Below are 7,111 nucleotides of genomic sequence, written 5' to 3'. Positions count from 1 at the left end.
ATAAACAGGACCTGTCTATTTGTTCATGTGGATGGCAGGACGACATTAGTAGGAGGTTCTAAGCAATTCCCAAATACGATCTTTAAAACCAGAGCAGGAAAGACAATCAAATTCCTCCTTCATGCTATGATGGAAACAGTTCCATGTCTTTGGGAGTTGATATGCAAAACATAATTCTCCCAAACGTGTTTGAATCCTTGCAAAAGCAAAATGAACAGAGTCCTGAGAGTGTAAATCTATAGTCAATGCTAGTCCTCTCTACCAGAGCACTCAGATAAAGAGGAACAAACCTTTAAAAACATTAAACTCAAAACAATCAGTGAAAAAGCTTAATAAGAGTACTAATAAGGTTACAAAAAGCAACACAAATTCAAGTAACAGATTATTCCACATGCCCTAGATTCAGTGTGTGTTTCCCATGTCTTCGGTTGCTGTTGCAGTCTGTGGGTACAAAGGTGGCTCAAGTGCAGTGCTATGGAGAGCAGTGCTATGGAGAGCAGTGCTATGGAGTGCAGTGCTATGGAGAGCAGTGGTATGGAGTGCAGTGCTATAGAGTGCAGTGCTATGGAGAGCAATGGTATGGAGTGCAGTGCTATGGAGAGCAGTGGTATGAAGTGCAGTGCTATGGAGAGCAGTGGTATGGAGAGCAGTGCTATGGAGTCCAGTGGTACTGAGTGTAGTGCTATGGAGTGCAGTCCTATTGAGTCAGTGCTATGTAGTGAAATGCTTTGGAGTGAAGTGCAGTGCTATCGAGTTAGTACTATGGAGAGCAGCGCTATGGAGTGCAGTGCTGTGGAGTGCAGTGGTATGGAGTGCAGTGCTATGGAGTGCAGTGCTATGGAGTGCAGTGCTATGGAGAGCAGTGGTATGGAGTGCAGTGGTACTGAGTGTAGTGCTATGGAGCGCAGTCCTATTGAGCCAGTGCTATGTAGTGAAGTGCTTTGGAGTGAAGTGCAGTGCTATCGAGTTAGTGCTATGGAGAGCAGTGCTATGGAGTGTAGTGCTATGGCGTGCAGTGCTATGGTGTGCAGTGCTATGGAGAGCAGTGCTATGGAGTGCAGTGGTATTGAATGTAATGCTATGGAGAGCAGTGCTATGGAATGCAGTGCTATGGAGAGCAGTGCTATGGAGTGCAGTGGTATTGAGTGTAGTGCTATGGAGAGCAGTGCTATGGAGTGCAGTGCTATGGAGTGCAGTGGTATGGAGTGCAGTGCTATGGAAAGCAGTGCTATGGAGTGCAGTGCTATGGAGTGCAGCGCTATGGAGTGCAGTGGTACTGAGTGTACTGCTATGGAGTGCAGTCCTATTGAGTCAGTACTATGTAGTGAAGTGCAGTGCTATCGGGTTAGTGCTATGGAGAGCAGTGCTATGGAGTGTAGTGCTATGGCGTGCAGTGCTATGGAGAGCAGTGCTATGGAGAGCAGTGCTATGGAGTGCAGCGCTATGGAGTGCAGTGGTACTGAGTGTATTGCTATGGAGTGCAGTCCTATTGAGTCAGTGCTATGTAGTGAAGTGCAGTGCTATCGGGTTAGTGCTATGGAGAGCAGTGCTATGGACTGCAGTGCTATCTAGTGCCGTGGTTAACACTGACTTTAGAGAAGATGGACCGCAGTTACAAGCAGGATTCGGGTCAATAAAAGGCTGCATTCCAAAGACACTGTTGAAACGTGACAAACTGCTCCTTCATGTCACAGGGCAGTGGTTAGTATTTACTCCACTTCATGGAGATTCTTGTAATACTAAGTCCCCGTCCCCCGTCCTCCCCCAATCCCATCCCAGGCCAAACAGAATCCTAACATTGTGCAATACCATTTTCAGTGTCCTTACACTTTGTGATCTTTTGTTTATAGGTCATGTTGGTTTTGCCTGTTTCTTTAAATACTGATATAATGCAATTTGTTAACAGTATTAATAAATAAACAAATAAATAAATAAATAAATAAATAAATAATAATAATAATAATAATTATTGCTAGAGGAACATTCACACACCTGATTTACGTGGATTAAGCTGCATAAAATATCCTGGAACTATTTATCAACCCCCACCCCCCCTGTCTGTTTCCTTACATTGTGATGTTGTGATGAGGTAGCAGGAAGCAACAGCACGTTTGAATCAGTGTTTTGAATCACAGTTGTTTATTATATTTCTCTGTCGCTCTTGAGAGGCAGATCTGCATTGAAGAAGCAAAGCAAGAGCTCTGCAGCACAAGAAAGGGGGCCAGTGACACTGCTGCTAACGCAAAGGAGCGGTCAGGAAGGGGGCCAGTGACACTGCTGCTAACGCAAAGGAGCGGTCAGGAAGGGGGCCAGTGACACTGCTGCTAGCGCAAAGGAGCGGTCAGGAAGGGGGCCAGTGACCCTGCTGCTAGCGCAAAGGAGCGGTCAGGAAGGGGGCCAGTGACACTGCTGCTAGCGCAAAGGAGCGGTCAGGAAGGGGGCCAGTGACGCTGCTGCTAGCGCAAAGGAGCGGTCAGGAAGGGGGCCAGTGACGCTGCTGCTAGAGCAAAGGACCGGTCGGGGAGCTTCTTTCACAGTAATTGGACAGATGTCGAGCGTGATGTATATCGTTACACTGGCCTCTTCTACACCTCTTATATAGTGTATAACCCAGTAGGAAGCCATTCAATATTCCAGTTTACTAGCAGTCAAGCTAGTATGTCCTGCCAGGTATACCTTTAAAGAAGCTGAATACACTACTGTACAGATGTAGTAAATGCATGATATAAGCATGGTAACCTGCAGATTAACAGCAGTGAACATTTCAAGGAGCCCTTTTACAAGGGGTAAGCAGGCAGCAGAACAATAACTTCTCCATTTCCTCCCTGTTTTGGACAGAGCCTGCATGTTCATACAGGTGCCTGTATAAAGGCTTTTCTTCTCTGCTCCATTCATGTATCTGTGGTGCTTGAAAGAACAAGCTAACCGCATAGACAAAGGCCTGTGATGTCATGCAGTAGCTTTAGCGAGCAGGGCTGCTAATCACAGCACTGAAGCAAGTCTCAGACCTTTTCTTAACAAGGCTCTCTCTCTCTCTCCTCCCAGTGCAGAGCAGAGGAAGCCACCAGCTGCTGCTGCTGCTGCACAATATCAAATGAATTTCAATAGAAACGAGCGAGTCTCCTTGTGGCACGCTCTCGCTCTTCCAAATGTTTCAACTGGGCATCCAGGGTGGAGACCTCTGCTGCATAAACAAACATTTCCTCTGCCACAAAAAAAACAGAGAATGTCCCAAGCAGCTGAGTTACTGTAACCAGCTGAGGCAAGCCTCTCTTAAACCTGTTAGGGACACAATGACCGCTCTCTGTCAGACTGTACAGTTTTGTGAAGCTGGAATGGAATGCGTGTCTTGTTCGAGGGTTTGGTACCCTTTTTGGTTTTGGTGGTGACAGCTCTAGATGAATGGTCATTCTGAACTCATCCATAACTGTCAAACACTCAGCAGGGCTACATTTAGAAATTCCAAAAGAAACTTGAATTAATTTAATGACAAACATTTTGACCATAAACAGCCCATCAACCCAGCTATAATGATCCAGCTAGGGATTTCTCCCAGAAAGAAATTATTTACTTGCTCACACTATTAGGTACAATAAAGAAAAGGTGAAACAAGGTCAGCAAAAAAAAAAGAAAAGATCAGGTGCGTACATTTGAGGACAGCTGTATTAAGCTCCTGCACTATAAAGATAATTAAAATAGACCCCACTGTGACGATGTTCCAATTGAAAAAGTCCCCACAGCAAAGCACTGCAAGCAGCCTTCTGTTTACTATTGTCAGGGTGAACACGCTAGAGCACAGTCGCATACACTACAAGCGCAGACTTCACAGCATTCATACAGGGTTCAGCTTTGCTGTGTGTTTGCGTGTTGCAGTATCATACATGGGTCAGCTCTGCTGTGTGACTGTGTGCACCCTGCTCTGTTCTTTATAACCTGAGAAGCAGGGTAAGGAGCAGAAGCTTACACACATAGGATGTTGTCAGGGTCCATCTTTCTTGCCCTGTTGAGATCCTGCAGTCATAAGGCCAGCTAAACATTGTCTTTACATTGTAAAGCTTCATCCGTCCAGGGTCCTGTCATCCTCATCTCCTGAAAGGCTGGCCAGGCAGGTGTGAGTTCAACTGGTCTGGGAGGGTGCAGCTCAGACTGTTGCTTGCTTAGGGGACAGGGAGAGGAGTGTGCTACCTCTCATGCTGTATTTCCTGCTGCACCTTTAAGATGCCCCTGCATTATGACGTGCATTATGAGTATGCATGTAGACGGCTTCCAATCACATGTCTTATGAGGATGTGGCTTTTAACATAACCGTGGAAATGGACCCAGGAAAGTGTTGGAACTGAGAAGTGGCTCTACGTCGCTTGTTACTGGTTTAATAAACAGTTTTATTTTCCTTTCACACATAAAGAAGATGCAAATAGCATTCAGGTGGAAAGACCTTGACCTTTCCCAGAGATCACTTAAGAATCTTTACAAATCAATGGTTGATTGATTGATTGACTGATTGATTGATTGACTGAACCAACCCAAGGGGAGAGAGAGGCATCTTCTATCACAGGCTGTCAGATGGGTTCATCTTGGACCTCTGCTTGAAATCTCTTTTAAGTGGTCCGACCATGTCAAACACAAGAATCAGCAAATACATATGTTTGCGCAGCGCTGGGTGAAGTGCTCTCTTTGTGTGTGTGTAAGTTGGAACAAGCCCCAGAGACTAGCAATGTTCTTTCCTCAGTTCGCTCTCTAATTACTGCTAAGACCCAGTTTCTCTTTGTGCAGTGAGCGGACAATGAATGCGAAGCAGACATGTTCTCCTTTCACAGGGACAAACCTTACGCTGGATACCAGTTGCTTTTTTTTTTTCAACCCGCTTTTGTTTTCTTTTCTGATGGCATTTCTCTCCTGTGTTGTGAGGGGCCCTAAATGAGCCTTGACTGCACTGTGGACGAATGGAGAAGCACAGAGACCGTTCCGCTCGCTACAGTAAAGCTATTGTGTTTTCTGACAATGCACTAATTGACGATGACAATTAGGCACGTAGGACACTCATTCAATTTTCCAGGCTCTCAATAAAAATCAGAGGCAAATGAGTTAGTCGACACAGTGCACAGAGATACACACAACAAACTGGTTACTTTTTTTTTTGTTTAACTGGGAATTAAGAAGGGGGACGGAGAGCATTTGCCAAGTGGCTCGGAGTTTGTAGTCAGTCTGAATTGATGCCTTGTGCAGCAGTTCTGCAGCAGGTTTCATGGGACAAAATGAAGAACAAAAAATGCAGTTTGTTTTCATATCTACGTCTTACTTTGAATCTGTGGTGCCACTCGTCAAACTGTGTTACAGTACAGCACCGCTGTGAAAGCCTGGATCATCTCAAAGTCGGAAACTTTCTTGGAGATAATTACTTTTAAGGGGAATGTTATCATTTTATTCCCATTGAGAACAGAAGAATTCCACACTCAACTACAAAAATCAACTTTGGAATCTCAATTCCCCTTGTAAAATACAGCAGATAAGCATGGACAAGTGTCCTTTTTATATAGCTAATCCCAGAACAAATGTGGTTCCCAATACCTTTGCACCACCTTAAATCTTCCTGTTACCTGCAGCCAGAGGTAAAGAACAGAGTCTCCAGATTTGTATTTAAGAATGTTAATGTTCTTGCACCAAAATGCATTCTCTGAGCCTGAGACAAAGCTGTTTACACAGACAAATGCATGCTTAACATCATGCAATTCCTAAGTGTCACATTCAAACCACACTACACACAGCCCCATGTGCATGTGTGTGAAGGATCTCTGAAACTGTTAAAAGTTTTTAAGCAAAGATGAACACAGTCACACATCTTGATAAAACACCTCCCACCCCCTCCCAATGTACCAAATAAATATTTACACTGGAGATATGTACAGAATTAACAAGCCAACACCTGCAGCCAGGTTTATTAGTCACAGAAGGGGCCGATGCACCATTATCGCTTGTGATTAACACTACACATCATGGAGAATGATAACAGAACTGGGTTTTGTCCAATTCTATATTATGTAACAAAGCAGGGAGGGGGTCCCTGCCAAAAACCATGTAAGAATGTGGCTGTTCCCAAATGAGATAACTGGTGTCAATTGGAAACAGCCACAGAAGCTCGAAACTCCATCAAAAAAGAAATCACCAGGGAGCTGGTAAAAAAAAAAAAAAAAGGTTGTGAGGGTTTTAGTTAAAACTGTGAAAAGATGTTTTCTTTGTATGTCAGGTAAACGGCTCAGCTGTCCTGTAAGTTCGTCAGAGACCTGCTATTGTTTAGTAAGTGCTCAGAAGAGCTAGTGTTGATTTTTGTATTATTAAAAGTGTACGTCAGCGCTGAAACCTTCCATTCCTGTGTTGGGTCGAACGAGCAAGAGGAGTGCAGTTTTGATGCAATTATTACAAACATTTTACTTAGATGATTTGACTCATTCTTTTTTTTTAATGCACTTCAAATGGTTTGCTGTCAGCCTAAGTCAATTTTAACGACACTTTTACCAATTGAATCATGTTGTCTATAAGAGCGCGTGTCGTGTTTGACTGCTGCCAGTGTAACTGTGCTTATGTCTCCAAAGGCCCTCACAGAAGCAGCATGCTCTCCTCCTCACTGTTAGTTTGTGTGCAGGTAGGAGCGCCACACAGGTACCCTCCCAGCTCAGTCATTGTGAATATATGGTAATATACTGACATGCAGATAAATAGACAGAGAGACAAACACACAAACAGATAATTAGATTAGAGTGATAGACAACTAGACAGATAACGAGACAAACAGATTAAAGTGACACAGACAGACAGACAGATTACAGTGACAGATAGATAGATAACTAGACAGATAGATTAGAGCGACAGACAGAAGGCGATACATAACTCAGCAGATAGATTAGAGTGACAGACAGGACAGATTGATAGAGATAAATCAGACATTTAGTGTTAAACATTACTTTTTTATTTCTATTTGTATCATTGGTATAGAAATGCATTTAAACACAGTCCTGTTATTGCATAAGAGAGCAGCTGCTACACATTGTCAACCAATAATAAAACACAAAGCCACTTTTCACACAGACATGAGGAAAACATTGCTAGAATAGAA

The sequence above is a fragment of the Polyodon spathula genome, chromosome 11 (assembly GCF_017654505.1).
Source record: "Polyodon spathula isolate WHYD16114869_AA chromosome 11, ASM1765450v1, whole genome shotgun sequence".
Classification (NCBI taxonomy): domain Eukaryota; kingdom Metazoa; phylum Chordata; class Actinopteri; order Acipenseriformes; family Polyodontidae; genus Polyodon; species Polyodon spathula.
This window is presented reverse-complemented; position numbering follows the sequence as displayed.